Raw genomic sequence first — 18,823 nt, 5'->3', positions numbered from 1 at the left:
GAGGCAACAGGCCTCATACAAATTATTAAAAGAAAATACAGAAACACTGCCTCATCTCAAGTGATTTCAGCTCTGAGTGATTTTTAGGTCTTAACTGGCAGGGCAGAAACACAGTCCTACCACAACTGATTTCAGCTCTGATTGAGCATTTAAAATAACAAAGAGCTCCTAATGAAGCCTGTTTAGCTCTTTTTTTGAACAGTGCGGGGAACACATAAACCAGTCCAGGGAGGACCCTTGGGGGAGGGTCCACATCTCAGGGCTGGGACACCTGTCCCCACCCCTCTTACTTTCACAGGGCTCTGGCATTCGAACCCCTAGCTTAAGGAGGTCCTTTCAACTGAAGGTGACCCCCCTCATTTGGCACAGGTTAAGCACAGTTCTATTCCCCTTCATTCACACCATAATGACAACATGTCCATAACAGCATTTCACTACCCCTGCATTCAGTACTAAAGTGATTTGTAACCCAACACCAGCCAAAGTTGATTTTACTTTGAGCAAAACACCTCTCTATCTGCTGGATATCTAAGCAGATCAGCAGCAAACTGTGGTTGCATGAACACACCTAAAGTCTCTCCCACTCCCAGCTACCTGCCAGGGAAGAATTCATTCAGACCTTGCTTATATACATATTGATGAGGCAGCAGAAGGACCAAGTGGACGACTCCACATGAGGCAGGAGTTCCTGTCTGGTCATGTCTTGTAGGTGAGCTAGGTACAGGGACAGAACTGGAATGGCCTTCACATCCCATGGAGCCTCTGATATCAGTAATGATGATAACAGGAATGGGTCTTGTGCTGAGGGAGGCAATTAATTGTCAGGAAGACATATGGGGTGTTCTCAGGTTGTCTCATCTGAGGTTGCCACCTGAAGGAGTGGTCTGATGGTAAGGAAGGATAGAGGAAGAGAGGGTTGCAGAGCAATGGGGATGGCTGGATATTGGGTGGGAACATGTCTAGGTCAGGTAAGGGTCAATCTTTCCTGGAAAAGGATTTTAGTGGAGTTTTGTGTGGAGTTTTATACATATTGGGGAACACATTTTGTAACAAAAAGAATATTTTTACACCTAAGTGATGGAGTGGCCATCCCCCAAATCCTCTCTGCCCATCTTACTTCCCCATCCATTCTTGTTGCACCATGTCCACATTACAGCATGAGCACATCAGTACTGGGACTGTCATCCTACAGATTGAGGAAAGGCTTAGCGCTTTTTAGGCTCATTTCACAAAGTGACATGTCCCTCAAAGCCATGCACTTACCACTGTTTGGAGAACATTGCCATCTTCTAGGCAGTATCCCTCAGAAGTGTTTTAGCAGGACTCATGTGTCTACCGGGATTTTGTGGGCTTTCTATAAAGTAAATCTGGTCCCAGATTAAACATATGTGGTGCCTCCATTTGATCCAAGATTAAACATATAGATTATAAAACCAGAAGGGACCACTGTGACCATCTAGTCTGACCTACTGTATAACACAGGCCCAGGAACTGCACAAAAATAACTCCTAGAGCAGAACTGTTAGACAAACATCCAATCTTGCTTTTAAAAGTTGTCAGTGATGGAGAATCTACCACAATCCTTGGTAAATTGTTGCAATGGCTAATTAGTCTCACCATTAAAAATGTATGCCATATTTCTAGTTTGAATTTGTCTAGCTTCGACTTCTAGCCATTGGATCAGGTTATAGCTTTTCCTGCTAGATTGAAGAACCCATTATTAAATACTTGTTCCACTTATAGGTACTTACAGACTGTAATCAAATCACCCCTTAATCTTCTCTTTGTTAAACTAAATAGATTGAGCTTCCTGAGTCTATCATTATAAGACGTCTTCTAATCTTTTAACCATTCTCGTGACTCTTCTCTGAACCCGCTCCAATTTGTCAACATCATTCTTGAATTGTGGATACCAGCAGTGGACACAGGATTCCAGCAGTGCTTGCACCAGTACCAAATACAAAGGTAATATAACCTCGCTACTACTACTTTAGATTCCCTGGTTTATGGATCCCAGGATCGTATTCGTTCTTGTGGTTACAGCATCACACAAGAAGCTCACGTTCAGCTGATTATCAACCAGGACCCCCAAATCTTGTTCAGAGTCACTGTTTCCCAGGATAGAGTCCCCCATACTGTAAGTATGGCTTATATTCTTTGTTCCCAGATGTATATACTTTCATGTAGTCATAATAAAACCTATATTGTTTGCTTCTGCCCAGTTTACTAAGCAATATATATTGCTCTTAATCAGTGACCTGTCCTCTTAATTACCACTCCCCCAATTTTTGTGTCATCTTCAAACTTTATCAGTGATGATTTTATATTTTCCTCCATGTCATTGGTAAAGATATTGAATAGGTCCAAGAATTAGTCCCTGTGGGATTCCACTGAAACCAGACCCAGTTGACGACTATTCCCCATTTACAGTTACATTTTGAGACTTGTCAGTTAGCCAGTTTTTAATCCATTCAATATGTGTCATGTTAATTTTATATCATTCTAGTTTTTTAATCCAACTGTTGTGCATTACCAAGTCAATCAACTTACAGAAGTCTAAATATATTACATCAACACTATTGCTTTTAACAACAAACTTGTAATCTCCGAAAAAAAAAATCAAGTTAGTTTGGCAGGATCTATTTTCCACACACCGTGTTGATTTGCATTAATTACATCACCCTCCTTTAATTCTTTATTAATCGAGTCTTGTATCAGCACCTCCATTATCTTGCCTAGGATCAATGTTAGGCCGACAGGCCGATAATTACTTAGGTCATCCATTTATCCTTTTTAAAAATTGGCAAGACGTTAGCTTTTTTCCAGTCTTATAGAACTACCTCATTGCTCCAAGATTTATTGCAAATCAACATTAACGGTCCAGCAACTCCTCAGCAAGCTCTTAACCTGCATCCAGGAATTTTATCTGTACCTGCTGATTAAGGAATCTCTACCTTTGGTAGTTTCTGTTTAACATACTCCAGAGATATTAATGGAATGGAAAGAGTGTTTATCATCACCATATGATGAAAATATATAATCTATTTCCCCCCAAATGCAGTACAGAAATATTAATAGAGTATCTCTGCCTTTTCTGCATTATTATAACAATTTTACCATTTTCATCAAGTAATGGACCAATACTACTCTCGGGATTCTTTTTGTTCCTGATATAGCTAAAAATAATCTTCTTACTGTCATTAACTCTGCTGACCATAGATATTTTTTTGTGTCCCTTGGCTTCCCTTGTCAATTTTCTACAATTCCTATCAACTTCCCCTTTCTTCCTTTTGTTATATATTATTTTTTACAGCTGTCTTCACTTCCCCTCTAAACCACGTTGTTTTTTTAACCAGCACAATCTTCTTCCTTAATTATGGGATTATGGCTTTTTGGGCATCTAGTAAGGTGTTCTTAAATGGTTCCCAGTTAGTATTCACATTTTTTTTCTGATTAAATTCTTCTTCCCATATTGTTTGGCTCATAATGGTTTTCAGTTTTGTGAAATTGGCCCCATTAAAGCACCAAGTATATATTTTACTGGTCTGGACTTTAGTCTGTTTGCACAATATAAATGTGATCAAGTCATGTTCAATTGTCCCTAAGTTACCATTTATTTTTAGTTCTATGATCAGTTCCTCTACCTGTTAGGATGAGGTATAATATAGAATATCTCCATGTTAGCTGCAAAATTTTTTGAGTTGGGAAATTGCCATCTATAATGTTTATAAATTCCAAGGATGTTTTCATACTGGCAGCATGAGACCTCCAGCATATGTCACTCAAATTGAAGTCCCCTATGATCACACAATTTTTATTCCCTGCATGTTACGGATAGCTGTGTAGGAGGTGGTCATCCTGTTCCCTAATGTGATTTGGTGGTCTATATCAGACACCAACTAAAACCTTATCTTATGCTTTATCTGTTAGGGCATTGATCCATAAGCATTCAGGTTCATTTTCTTCTGAATTATAAGTGATTTGGAAACGGGTAATGCCATTTTGGATGTGAAGTGACACTCGCCATCCCCTTTTGCCCACTTGAATCTTCCTAAGTAGGTTATAACCACTGATTTTGCGCAAATCATCCCACGAGGTTTTGGTAATACCAACTAGATCGAATTTATGTTAATAAATGAGCAATTCCAATTCCTCTTGTTTGTTACCCAGACTTCTAGGATTAGTATATAGGCAATTCAAGAATTCCTTTTCTTAATGTCTTTTGTTTTCTTGATTATTTTTTTTTAATATGTGGTGTCTTCAGTCTCTCCATCTTCAGTTCAATCTCTAGTCTCCCTGGAAACTTTGCAGGGAAATGCAGAGCAAGCCATATATGATAATAGATGTAAAGCTTAAAATATGGAATCTTTTTGTTGCCCAGTGCAGTAACATCTCTAGGGCACCCATACTCTGCCTATGGAAAGGTTTCAGAGTAACAGCCGTGTTAGTCTGTATTCGCAAAAAGAAAAGGAGTACTTATGGCACCTTAGAGACTAACCAATTTATTTGAGCATAAGCTTTTGTGAGCTACAGCTCACTTCATTGGATGCATACTGTGGAAAGTGTAGAAGATCTTTTTATATACACACAAAGCATGAAAAAATACCTCCTCCCACCCCACTCTTCTGCTGGTAATAGCTTATCTAAAGTGACCACTCTCCTTACAATGTGTATGATAATCAAGGTGGGCCCTTTCCAGCACAAATCCAGGGTTTAACAAGAACGTCCCGGGGGGGGGGGGAGGGTAGGAAAAAAACAAGGGGAAATAGGTTACCTTGCATAATGACTTAGCTACTCCCAGTCTCTATTCAAGCCTAAGTTAATTGTATCAAATTTGCAAATGAATTCCAATTCAACAGTTTCTCGCTGGAGTCTGGATTTGAAGTTTTTTTGTTGTAATATCACAACTTTCATGTCTGTAATCGCGTGACCAGAGAGATTGAAGTGTTCTCCGACTGGTTTATGAATGTTATAATTCTTGACATCTGATTTGTGTCCATTTATTCTTTTACGTAGAGACTGTCCAGTTTGACCAATGTACATGGCAGAGGGGCATTGCTGGCACATGATGGCATATATCACATTGGTGGATGTGCAGGTGAACGAGCCCCTGATAGTGTGGCTGATGTTATTAGGCCCTGTGATGGTGTCCCCTGAATAAATATGTGGGCTCAGTTGGCAACGGGCTTTGTTGCAAGGATAGGTTTCTGGCTTAGTGGTTATGTTGTGTGGTATGTGGTTGCTGGTGAGTATTTGCTTCAGGTTGGGGGGCTGTCTGTAGGCAAGGACTGGCCTGTCTCCCAAGATTTGTGAGAGTGTTGGGTCATCCTTCAGGCTGGGGGGGGGTGTGTGAGAAAACCTGGATTTGTGCTGGAAATGGCCCAACTTGATTATCATACACATTGTAAGGAGAGTGATCACTTTAGATAAGCTATTACCAGCAGGAGAGTGGGGTGGGAGGAGGTATTTTTTCATGCTTTGTGTGTATATAAAAAGATCTTCTACACTTTCCACAATATGCATACGATGAAGTGAGCTGTAGCTCACGAAAGTTTATGCTCAAATAAATTGGTTAGTCTCTAAGGTGCCACAAGTACTCCTTTTCTTTTTGCCTATGGAAAATGCATCTACTTGCACTACATCTCATAGAATCATAGAATCATAGAATATCAGGGTTGGAAGGGACCCCTGAAGGTCATCTAGTCCAACCCCCTGCTCGAAGCAGGACCAATTCCCAGTTAAATCATCCCAGCCAGGGCTTTGTCAAGCCTGACCTTAAAAACCTCGAAGGAAGGAGATTCTACCACCTCCCTAGGTAACGCATTCCAGTGTTTCACCACCCTCTTAGTGAAAAAGTTTTTCCTAATATCCAATCTAAACCTCCCCCACTGCAACTTGAGACCATTACTCCTCGTTCTGTCATCTGCTACCATTGAGAACAGTCTAGAGCCATCCTCTTTGGAACCCCCTTTCAGGTAGTTGAAAGCAGCTATCAAATCCCCCCTCATTCTTCTCTTCTGCAGGCTAAACAATCCCAGCTCCCTCAGCCTCTCCTCATAAGTCATGTGTTCTAGACCCCTAATCATTTTTGTTGCCCTTCGCTGGACTCTCTCCAATTTATCCACATCCTTCTTGTAGTGTGGGGCCCAAAACTGGACACTGTACTCCAGATGAGGCCTCACCAATGTTGAATAGAGGGGAATGATCACGTCCCTCGATCTGCTCGCTATGCCCCTACTTATACATCCCAAAATGCCATTGGCCTTCTTGGCAACAAGGGCACACTGCTGACTCATATCCAGCTTCTCGTCCACTGTCACCCCTAGGTGCTTTTCCGCAGAACTGCTGCCTAGCCATTCGGTCCCTAGTCTGTAGCGGTGCATTGGATTCTTCCATCCTAAGTGCAGGACCCTGCACTTATCCTTATTGAACCTCATCAGATTTCTTTTGGCCCAATCCTCCAATTTGTCTAGGTCCTTCTGTATCCTATCCCTCCCCTCCAGCGTATCTACCACTCCTCCCAGTTTAGTATCATCCGCAAATTTGCTGAGAGTGCAATCCACACCATCCTCCAGATCATTTATGAAGATATTGAACAAAACCGGCCCCAGGACCGACCCTTGGGGCACTCCACTTGATACCGGCTGCCAACTAGACATGGAGCCATTGATCACTACCCGTTGAGCCCGACAATCTAGCCAGCTTTCTACCCACCTTATAGTGCATTCATCCAGCCCATACTTCCTTAACTTGCTGACAAGAATACTGTGGGAGACCGTGTCAAAAGCTTTGCTAAAGTCAAGAAACAATACATCCACTGCTTTCCCTTCATCCACAGAACCAGTAATCTCATCATAAAAGGCGATTAGATTAGTCAGGCATGACCTTCCCTTGGTGAATCCATGCTGGCTGTTCCTGATCACTTTCCTCTCATGCAAGTGCTTCAGGATTGATTCTTTGAGGACCTGCTCCATGATTTTTCCAGGGACTGAGGTGAGGCTGACTGGCCTGTAGTTCCCAGGATCCTCCTTCTTCCCTTTTTTAAAGATTGGCACTACATTAGCCTTTTTCCAGTCATCCGGGACTTCCCCCGTTCGCCACAAGTTTTCAAAGATAATGGCCAATGGCTCTGCAATCACAGCCGCCAATTCCTTCAGCACTCTCGGATGCAACTCGTCCGGCCCCATGGACTTGTGCACGTCCAGCTTTTCTAAATAGTCCCTAACCACCTCTATCTCCACAGAGGGCTAAGCTGCACAATATTGTTCCATCTTTAAATGTGAAAAGAATAGATTTTATTGAAAGTATCTGATGAGATTTCAAACTTGAGATCATTGGCTAAGGTACAGTGAGTTATGGTATACTTAGGTAAAATAATGTGTTGCGCCAGGAATACTAAAAATAGCTGAGTCAACAAGGCGGATAAGAATACTGACTGCAAGATTGACCTTTGTTGGCATGTGTCACATTCCAGGGTGCAATCCAGACTGGTGAGAGGCTATGTCACACCTACCCTGCAATCTTGGGTCCCTCACCATGCTTTGCTGTTGTAGCTTCCAATCTGAGCCCCTCACAAACAGCATGCAGGTCACACCCTGTGTATCTTTGTATAGCTCCAGACCTGATGCAGCAGCCTGACCCCAGCAGCCTGTCAGCAACACACCACACTCTGGCTCCTATCAGCCTCAGTTACTACTTGTAGAGTGGCCCCAACACACTTCCAGTCCCAAATTTCCCCCAAAAACGTGTGTTCTGCATTTTCTAGCCCTCCCCTGGACAGTTCAGTTATTAGAGATCCGTTGCCCCCGTAAGAGGTCAATATGCAACTCTTTGCTACCTTAACTGGAGTTACCAAACTGCTCAGATTAAACACAGCGCTGGATTAGTTTTGATTAAATGTAAAACAAGTGTATTTAACAACAAAGAGATTTTAAGTGAGAGCAAGTATAAAGCATTAAAGTCAGAAATGGTTACAAGAGAAATAAAGATAAAATGCTTTCTAGTATCTAAACATAACAAACTAGACTCAGTTCAAGGTACAATCCTTACCACATGTTCCCAGCAAGAGGGCTGTCCAGATTCTCAGGTCAGAACCACTCCCAATGTCCAAAGCCTGGTTCCTTTGTCATCTTAGGTGAAAGAGAGAGAGAAAGCAAGAGAACGCCTGGGGTGTCCCCCCACACCTTGTGTCCAGTCACCCTTTGAAATGCATTTTCCCAAGGGTTATTTCTAGATAAAGTTCCTTCCCACTGTGAGAATGGAGACACTCTGTCTTGTGGTGATAAAGGTTCCATGTTGTTGTTTATTAAAATGCAGATTGATCTGTTCCTGTCCCCCTCCATTGCCAAAGAATGGCCACGTGACCAGTGATTGACAGTCAATTTTGATGACACCTGACTAGAGGCGTCAACTTGTCCTTTTGTCTTTGAGGAACAGGGTTAGCCCTTCCCCAGACTTGTCTGGTAAACACATTTCAGTCATAATTTCAGTTTATGTTCACAACTTTACACACCATGTTGCTACATACATTTCACCATGGTATAATTGACCAGTAAATTATTAGTTTTCCAATGATTCCCCACAAGGCATATTTTGCACAAAGATTACTACAATAGTGTTTAGAATGTGCACACAGGGTGCATTCAGTCACAACATACCTGAACTCAGTCCTACCCTTGTCTACCTGCAAATCAGTCTCTTGAGCTGTCACCTCTGTAGGTTTGTTCATGTGACCCATTATACATGATATACCTGTCCCAGGACTCATCTGCAAGGCCCCGGCCATCTTAAGTCTCTTAAGTCATCTTAAGGCTTAAGTCTCTCTGAAAACCGTCTTCTGTTGTGCTCCCTATATTGAGTCTTACTGACTTGTGTCACACATAGACCCAGTAAAGCTCCTTCTGATGGATACTCAACAAACTGCTGTGGTAGGAATGTAGGATACCAATACACTAGATCCATTAACTTAAGTTTCCCTTGGTTTAAGTAGGCTGCAGCACTGTTTTTTTTTTCCCTTGGACTCTTAGAGAACCTATGCCCAGAAAATGTGTCAATCTGCTACCCCTTCACAGAACTTGGGTCCTGCAGCCTAGTCCCCAGGACCACTGCTGTCTCCCCTTCCTTAGTCTCCACAGTAGCTTAAGTACATCTTCTCCATGAACTCCAGCCTTGTAGGTGCTCTGGGTTTGCAGTTTTATTATCAGGGACATGGGATAGTGAGAAGCAACAGACACACAATGGCTCTGTTTACTTGCAAACCTTCCTGTGTACGTGTGGGCAAGCCCAGGAAGAATGGAGGTCAGTTCAAACACAGCACTAGAATGGTTTAGATTTAAAATAAAACAAGTCCATTTAATTCCAAAGAGAGAGGTTGTGAGTACAAGTATAAGGATTAAAGATTGAAATGGTTACAAAATAAATAAAGATAGAGAACTTTCTAATGACTAAAACTTAACAAACTAGGCTTTGTTCAAGGTAAAAGCCTCACCCCATCTTTCCAGCAAGATGCCTGACTGAACTTCTAGGTCAGGATCTATCCCCCAATGTCAAAGGGCTGGTACCTTTGTCTTCTTAGGTGAAAGATACCTTGGGATTCTGTACCCCTCTCTTTTAGCATCTATTGAATCTTTGAAATGGATTCTTCTGAAGGATATCCACAGATAAACGTCTATTGTCAGCTGCGAGGCAAGCAATGTGAAGTCTATCTTGAAGGATGTGTCCTGCTGCCTTGTCTCCCAGTGGAAGCTGTCCATTATAATACAAATTATTTAATTCCTGCCCCCTTCAGTGTTTATGAATGAACATTAAACAGATGATTGTCAATCTCCTCCCCCACCATGAATAATATGAAGTTACCTCCACCCCTTGTAAGCTTGATGATCTGTTGATGCAAGATGTAAATATATTCTTATAGTATTTCAAAGTACTTTCGCAGTAACTCCCAGGTGGGGAAACTACATTCCTTTGTCCAGGATGGGATAACTTCTGCTTGGCTGGCAAACACATTTTAAGAATTATAATTTCAGTTTGTCCATAACTTTGCATCAGTTGCTTGCACCTACATTATGCAATGATATTAGTAACCAGGGAGATAGGAGCATTTCATTGATACCTTATATGACACTTGGATACATCTCATAACATTAAAGAACTAGGGTACAGTAGAGATGAAATGAATTACTAGATATCAGGGTGTATGTGGCCCTCTGCTCTTGGGTTGTTCTTAATGTTACAACAACAACATACAAAACCTGAAGGTCCAAAGCCCAATATTGCCCCTACTTTAATTGTAAGACATCTATTGACTTAAATGAGTGAAGGATCAGACCCATCAAGCAAGTAGCACACAGGCAAACCTATAGTCTCTGATTCTGTAGCCTTACCAAATGTCAACATCTTTCACTCAGAGAGTTGCTTTTGTTTGTAAATACATGAAAGACTATCTTCCCTCTCCCAACTGGAACAAAATTTAATGAGCCTGAATATTAACAAATGAACAAGCCAAAAACAAAAGTCAGGGATGAGGGAGTGTTTGTTTTGCCCCCACCCCATGCCCTCTTTCCAGGCCTTTCTTTCCACTGCCTCATTTACTTCTGTTTTATTTACAAATAGAAGCAATTAGATCCTCTGATCAGTCTTAGTAATTATTCACCTCCTCAGACCTAGCAAAGCATCAGATGAAGGAGCAGATATTTTATCCAAATGTGAAATGACCAGCATGAAAAGCTCTGCCTGGAACTGGATGGTAAATGTAATTCAGCAAAAGCCTCTGGCTCCATTTAAATTAACACAATTAGGACTTATCGAACCCTCCCCCAGAACCACTGTCAAACTGGATAAACAAACTTTCAGCAGTGTGTGAATGTGTAATCAAATAGCATCTGAAATTCACCGTGAGATGTGTCTGTGCTTTGGACACAAGGTCAAATCATTATTTTGCTTTGCTCTTTTGCTTCTTATTCCTCAACTTCCAGCTCAATACTTTATCTGCCCTGCATTCAGAAGAACACAAGACAAACAATGAAAACTAGCACATAGAAAGTAGCCCAGATCCTTGCGGCACAATGGGAATAAAAGAGGCATGAAAATAAATAAATAAACTGGATTTCAAAACTAGCCTGAAAGGTAACAGTGATTCAGTGTGACAGATTTTACTATTATTAACCTTGGTGAAATATTAATAAGATCTTCTGTTTATAGTCCCTGTTTTATTTCACAGGCTCTTGAACTGCTTTCCAAAAAGGAATGGCTTCCCCAACATAAGTAACACATCCACTTCTGAGGTTAAATACTACATCTGATTAGCAAGAGATAGCAATACGTACAGCACTTAACAGTAGGGTGGGGAAAAATCATTATCCAGTTAAAATTGCAATAATAGTCCACGCTGGAATCTGACTTGGCATTGGGATTGACACCTAAACCTTGCAAAAGAGCTGGCAGCACAAAAACTCCCTCTGTTTAACAGGCTGGGGGATTGGATTAGCATTCATTCAGAGGGGAAGACTGCCCACTCCCAAATCACCGGTCTCCCAGTCAATTATTGACCTGGCTTAATTGTGCTGAATTCATGAGAGCTAACACAATCACAAACCCCAACAGGTTGTCCTTTAACATAACTTCCAGCTCATTTCCCCCCCCCCCCCCCCCCCCCCCCCCGTGATGGAGTATTCATCTCTCATTTGCCCTGTAAGGGTTCTTGAAGACCAAGAAAGGGGCTAATTAACTCAATAAGCCACAGCTGAGGGGAATCAGGTGCCCCATCAATCCCCTGAGGAAGGGAGAGAGCCCAGCTGGTGAGGAAAGAGCTGGGCTGAAATAAAAAAGACAGGAAATGGGCATAGAAAGGGGTGCTGCTGGGGAAATCTGCAGTTACTGCATAGAAGAAGGGAGGAGGTTTTTTGAGGCTACAGGGATAGGCGGCCTACAGTTGCTCCCTGGAGGAGGGAGTTAGGAAGCTTGAAAACCCAGAGAGGGTGTGTGTGTCTGATGGTAGGATAGAGCACAGGGAAAGTCTCTAAGGTCTATCAAGGAACAGACCTTGACTGCTAGCTAGAGGTCCATCAGTTGGAACCCAGACTAGAGGGTGGGCCCAGGTTCCCCTGCCAGCCACTGAGGGAATGGCACTATGAGGTGGTGAATAGAAAGACTGCCTGAGCCTGTTTGTGGGAAGAGACTTTCCAACCCCAGAATGGGAAACCATGGCACTGCTGAGGCCACACCTGGAGTATTGCGTCCAGTTTGGGTCCTCCCACTACAGAAGGGATGTGGACAAATTGGAGAGAATCCAGCAGAGGGCAACACAAATGATCAGGGGGCTGGGGTACATGACTTATGAGGAGAGGCTGAGGGAACTGGGCTTGTTTAGTCTGCAGAAGAGAAGAGTGAGGGGAGATTTGATAGCAGCCTTCAACTACCTGAAAGGGTCCAAAGAGGATGGAGCTCAGCTGTTCTCAGTGGTGGCAGATGACAGAACAAGGAGCAATGGTCTCAAGTTGCAGTGAGGGAGGTCTAGATTGGCTATTAAGAAACACTATTTCACTACGGGGGGTGGTGAAGCATTGGAATGGGTTACCTAGGGAGGTGGTGGAACCTCCATCCTTTTAAGGCCTGGCTTGACAAAGCCCTGGCTGGGATGATTTAGTTGTTGCTGGCCCTACTTTGAGCAGGGAGTTGGGCTAAATTACTTCCTGAGGTCTCTTCCAACCCTAATCTTCTATGATTTGGTGACCTGTCTGGAGGGCTGAGTCACAAAGAGGCAATAGCATCTCATGGAGCGAGAGAGTGTCTGCCAACCCAGAGAAAGAGACAGAGTGCAACCTTGTGAAGGGGTGTTGATCTTCTGAGCTATTCCCCAGAATGAGCAGGAGGAGGCACCATCTTAGCAATGAGTGGAGCATCCTGTCACACCCCCTCTTCCTGTTCTCCCATAATTAACGTAAACATTTGGCAAAGCATTTCAACCAGTCTGAATAAAAAATGTCTTCCTCTCTCATTTGGTTGGGTTTCACTTCCTCCGTATGCAGTTTCATAAACCCTCCAATCATCCATGTGGTCTTCTAAGAAAAATGTGATAGATAAAACCTGAATTTCTAAGGCACCAAAGCAAACTTTCAGGCCTTTACACACCCAAAAACATGTTTCCCGTTTGCAGGTCACGTTTAAACAATAATTTAGGCTCAGATTGCCTGCAAGGCTGATTTCTTCATCTCTGACCTACTAAATCATTAACATTCGTTCACAAAGCTAGAAGTGTCCCAAAGGTAAAATGTATAAAAGAGCCAGTGGCAGGACATTCTCATCAGTGGGCTCATGCCTCTGGAAGGCAATTCCACAGGATACACGCTTAAACCACAAGATTGCCATATTTTTATCAAACTGCATGATATACCTCTTTGCCCCATTAACTGTGGGGGTATGAATACCTTTTGCTCTGAACTGACTGGCCCAGTGATTCTTCAACTTATGGGCTTGATTCTCACCCCATACTAATGTACATCTGTTGCAACTCTATTGATTTCAATGGAGTTATTCCTAAATCACCCCAGTCTGAGGGGAGAATTGAATACCGTCAAAGCGGCAGGGACTAGTATTGCGCTCTCTCTTTGTCAGAAATTTTAATAGACCCCATTTTAAAGCATGTTAAGTGTATTGGTGTAGCAGGCACCTTATAAATGCATGTAACAATCATGATAATAATAATACCTAATTTTCTAGCAAGTACAATGTGGCATATTGAGTGTCAAGAATTTTTCCTTGCTAGGGCCGAGTAGAAAAAGAACAGTATTTGTAATTAGTAGTGTCAGTTTGTTAGCTGTTGTGCGAAGGGATCGGATGGTAGAGATAGTGACACAGGTTGATGTTTCCAGGAAGATCAATCAATATTAGCATTTTGCCAGTGACATGTGGTTGATTTTAGACTCAGAAGAAATGATAGCACTAGTGACATGGGCGGTGGGGCGCATGTGTTGGTAATGCGGCGGAAGAGAGACAGGCTGACAAAGAGCATGGCAAGGAAGAGGAGGTGCAGTAAAGAGACGAATGACATCTGTCCGACTGTCTACAGGTAGGCAGTGCCGCTGAGAGTGGTCTGGGACATGGGACTGCATAACATTAGGGAAAGAAACACTCTAGAAAGAGTCAGAATGTTGATTTTTTTTTCTTTTAACTGAAATTTAAAGTGAATTTTTAGTGCTTATGAATGCTGTTGGACGGACAGCCCTGGAGACTGAAGTCCTCTGTTCAATAGGACATGTATGACATAAGCGGCATCAGCATGAGTTTCTCTCCATTATAGCTTAGACATGTTCTGGAAGGCCGAAACTCAGGGCTAGAGGGAAGCTCCATCTCCAGTTGTTGGCATATCTGCGGGCCTTGCCAATGAGGGTTTCAGCTAGAGACAGTTGTAGTGGTGATACTTCCTGTTATACGAACACCTGTCCACTAGAAACTATGTAAGTTCACCAGCTCATTTCACCAAATGGTCTTCAGGTCATAGTGACTGTTGTTCACTGCAGACCTGTGCTTTATCAGCTAGTCACTTAAAAGTGACTGCAATGGTGGACAGACCTGTCTCCTAAGTCATGTAGCCTCCAGAATAGAGCAATATTTTTAGTAAAAGACTCAGAGGCCAGCATCAAATCTGGTGCCAACAAGTGCAATTTAACAGTCTAATTGGCACCTTTGTTGGCATGTTTTCCAGAAATGCCCCATGATGTATCTGTGCTGGAGGTAAAACAAAAATCTTCTGTCTGCAAAGATATCAGCCCAGCACTTTCCAAAAAGAATTGTTCTGAAGTCTATGGAGTTGCAATCACTTAGCTTCTCAAAGATTAAAACGTATTCTTTTTTCAGCCCAGAAGACCACCAAATGGCCACATTAGTTCACAAGCTAATGAATCTAATCAGGTGACTGTCTGGTTAGAGCTGGAGCAACATATGTGTTCTAAGAGGAAGGAAGGTCCAGTGATTAGGGTGCTAAACTAGGACTAGGGTGATCCAGTTTCTATTTCCTGCTCTGCCACAGATTCCCTGTGTGGCCATGGGAAACAGTTAGAGCCAGATTTTGGAAGCTACTTAAGCAGCCAAAGATGTAGAGAGGTACCTACTAGGATTTTGAAAAGCAGATAAGTGCCTAATTCCCATTGACTTTTAGACACTTTTGATGCTTAGACACTTCTGAAAATCCTACTGGGAGCTTATCTGAATCTTTACAAATCTGGCCATCAGTGTCTTGGTTCCCCATCTGTAAAACTTTCCTACCATAAGGGGTGGTGTGAGGACAAACACATTAAAGATTGTCAGGAGCACAAATACTAGGATGATGGAGATAAGATAGGTACCTAAGATTGAAGGCACATGCTGCTGGACCAGTAGTTGGCTGTGATTCATGCAGCTACCCTGAAAGATTGGCTATGCCAGTATTTTTGAATATACATCTGAGGGAATGACCTAGTTTGTCAGCAAGGCTTGAATTTGACCACTAAAATAGAGAGAGGGAGAGAGTTGTCATATGTCAGTCTCCTTGGCTCAGAGACATTTGTTTCTGTATGGATGAAGCAGGCAGAAAGCCTTTGAGCCCTGATTGTGTTAGAACAGTGATTTTCAAACTGGAGTATGTGTACCCCTCGGGGTACATGAGCTCTAATAGGGGGATACATGAGAAAAATTATGTAATGATGGACAATGTATTGTGTTACCCTTTACAGATCTTTCCCCCCTTCCTGTTTTCATAGGTCTATTATGGATCCTATCTCAGATGAGTGCACATAGTAGACTACATTATTTGGAAAGGGGTATGCAACCTAAAAAAACTGAAAACCACTGTGCTAGAATAAAAGATTCCTGTATTATTGTTCCACATTTTTTTTGGTCTTCCTGTTTTCCAGCACTGAATGAGATTCAGTTGATGGCATCACTTCTTCTGCCTGGGGTCAGGGGCTATTGCGCTGCTCCAAGTGTCATCTTTCGGATGAGATTTAAAACCAAGGTTCTGGGTGTAATGACGAACAAACACTCAGTAATCTAGCTTGTCAGCAGAGAAGGCACAGCACTTTTCATTAACTGCACAAATACTCAGTACAGCCTGTGGCTGCTTAGTTCTCTGGAAACACATGGAGCATGCTAACAGGCTTACCACAGATATTCTGACAGCCACACCCATACCGTCACAGTTTCAGGGTGGCCACCTCTATCTCCCCCTTCATGGTCTACTCCAGAATTCCCCAGTCAGGTTGAGATTTCCAGCTGTCACGTGTCTCAGGGCAGGGTCCCTTTCCCTACTCTCTACTAACTGGGGGTTTGAAAGATGCACAGCTCCCTGCCTCACACTGTGATATCCCCAGCAGGCCAGTCTGTCTAATGGAAAGCACCTGTGCATTTTTGTTTTTGCTCTGAGGGCTATGATCAGTGTATTGCCAGCAGTTACAAGTCACCCCAAAGCCTTTTCTAAGCAAGCACATTTATTCTTAAGTAAAAGCAGTATAAAAAAAGCACGTCAAAACAACAAACAGATTTGAACACATGGAACATACCACGAGTCTCCCAGTGGTCTGATGGGGCCCTAGTAGGATAAGGTCTTTCCAACCCTCTGCAAGGGTGAGGGCCTGGATAAAAAGTCCTATTTGCTGGATCAGAAAGAAGGCCCCAAGTCTGTTTAAACCCAAACTTTTTATATCAAAAGCCCTTTTGTTTTCTGGAAAAAGCAGTGTGAGCCAATATAAACCAGACTTCCCAGGGGATGGTACCTCTCTGGAGGCATTTAGAACCTAAGTCATTCACCTTAATTACCTCCCACTGATTTTAGCTCACATAGGAGCGGTGGTAACTCTCCTCCATTGAGTAGAACACAATCACACATAAACCATTCATAGATTTAATTGGTCTCCAAAGTTACTGCATGTGATTGCCATGTCTGACTCACTAATCTTAAACCACGTGTTACAAGCAGTCTGATACCTCTCCTTTCATTAAAGGCCCCATGGAATTTTGTATCACAAGAGAGATGACTCCTACCTATAGACAGGAAGGATGACCCAGGAGTTAGGGCATTAACCAAAGACTTGAGAGATGTGTATTCAATTCCCTGATCCATCACAGACTTCCTGTGTGACCTTGAGCAAGTCGGCCTCTCTGTGCTTCAGTTCCCGCTCTGTAAAATAGGGACAATAGCACTGCCTCACAGAGGTGTTAAATTAAAGATTGTTATGTGCTCAGACACTATAGTGTTGGACAACATAAGTACCTTAGATAGATACAGTCAGGGTCCTGGACAAAATTAATTTAATTAATTGCAATCTACCTACCTAAATTTCTCTGTAACTTAGTATAGTATAGTGGTACATGCATGTATGTCGTATCTTTCCATAAGGGCAAATCTAACAAGTTAGCAAAATCATATTCTGTTTAAAACCAAAACTAATTTTCACTGGAAGGCCATGTACTATATTCTCAGCAGGAGCCGTTCTCCTCCAAATTTCATCTTTCAAGCCTCAGCCATTTGGGCTGTAAGGTTGCTTTAAAATAAAATTGCAAGGTTTTTTTGATCATTCTTTAGAAAGATAATTCTTTATTTCTAGCGCAGGCCCAGTCATGACCAGGATCCTGTTGTGCTAGGTGCTGTATAAACACAGAACAAAAAATAGACCCTGCCCCCAAAGGGCTTAAAATTTAAGCAATGGAAAATGCTTTGCAGCCTTAACTATAGAGCTTGGTGCTGTTCGTTTCTCTTTCTCCCCCTGTCTATCTCTCTCACTTGAATTTATTGTTATACTAAGATTGGGCTATTGTTTCCTCAGAGGATTTCACTTCAACAACCAAACCTTGAATTGTGATTATAAGAAGGCATTGAAGGTTGGATGCTATGAGAGGTTATAATGGATACTTACTGTACCCTCTTAATAAATCTGGCCTTTCACCCTCTTAAAGGGATTTGTGTCAGCTGTGTAGCCTGAACAGTGCAGTTCTCTTGAGGTGGACGCACTGAAATGCCTTTATATAGTGCCGCAATTTAAAAATTAGAGTGGTCTTTATAATGCATCTGCAGAAGAATAGAAAGGAGAAGATAATTAGCTGTGGCTGTTTCAGCTACCTCAGAGCTGAAGGTATTATAAGGTGAAAAATAGGAATCGTGAACTAAATCTGATCCAGATGTTGTGGTGTCTGATATTACCCTTTTAATTAAAACATTTACAACAATGATCACAAAGGTTATGTTCGCATATCAGCTCGGAGGATAGCTCACTCATGACCTCCGCTTTCCTTGTCTCTTGGCAGATGATTTTAAGGGGGGCACTGATTATGAATAATTTAAAATGAAGCCTTTTCATTATTGGACACCATTCCTCAGGGTTATCATGGGGCTACTCAACGTTAGTGTAATAATAATGATAATGACATGCTACTACAGCAAATTTCATCTCAAAGGATCCTGAAACTATTTCCAGACTGAAGTACACACTTTCCATCCAATAGTAACCGTCCCATCCCAATGGAAGTGCAGGCTGAAACATGGCAGCCATTTAACAGTGCTCAGTAATGCTATGCAACAGTGTTAGCACAGGGTGTGAAGAAGAATAGTGCACCTAAATGAAAAGGGGAGAGGCAATATAGATATGCAGATTTTTTTACAAAGATTTCTTCAATTATATGATTTTTGTTTAGTTGTCTCCACTGGCAACAAAACCACCCTTTACAAAGGAGGATTTGTATGCAATATTAATATCTTTGGAATGATAAAACAGGGTTACCTTGATAACCACATCTGATTGTCAGAGGATTACACAAGCGTAGATGCCAGGGATTAAAAAAATGTATAGATCACCTA

The 18,823-nt window shown here is 42.1% G+C and overlaps 1 long non-coding RNA gene across 1 annotated transcript in view; it reads left to right on the top strand.

Moving 5' to 3' along the window:
- The window catches only part of LOC144263803 (uncharacterized), a 35,478-nt gene extending 20,694 nt beyond the window's left edge, over positions 1-14,784 (top strand). The window contains exons 2-3 of the long non-coding RNA XR_013345848.1: positions 1,801-1,965; positions 14,702-14,784. This is a non-coding gene — a long non-coding RNA (uncharacterized LOC144263803). The remainder of the gene's footprint in view (positions 1-1,800; positions 1,966-14,701) is intronic.
- Positions 14,785-18,823: the final 4,039 nt, after the last annotated feature.

This window comes from Eretmochelys imbricata, chromosome 4, assembly GCF_965152235.1.
Source record: "Eretmochelys imbricata isolate rEreImb1 chromosome 4, rEreImb1.hap1, whole genome shotgun sequence".
NCBI classification, from domain to species: domain Eukaryota; kingdom Metazoa; phylum Chordata; order Testudines; family Cheloniidae; genus Eretmochelys; species Eretmochelys imbricata.
Note: the sequence above shows the minus strand (reverse complement) of the source record. Positions and strands in the feature narration are given on the sequence as shown.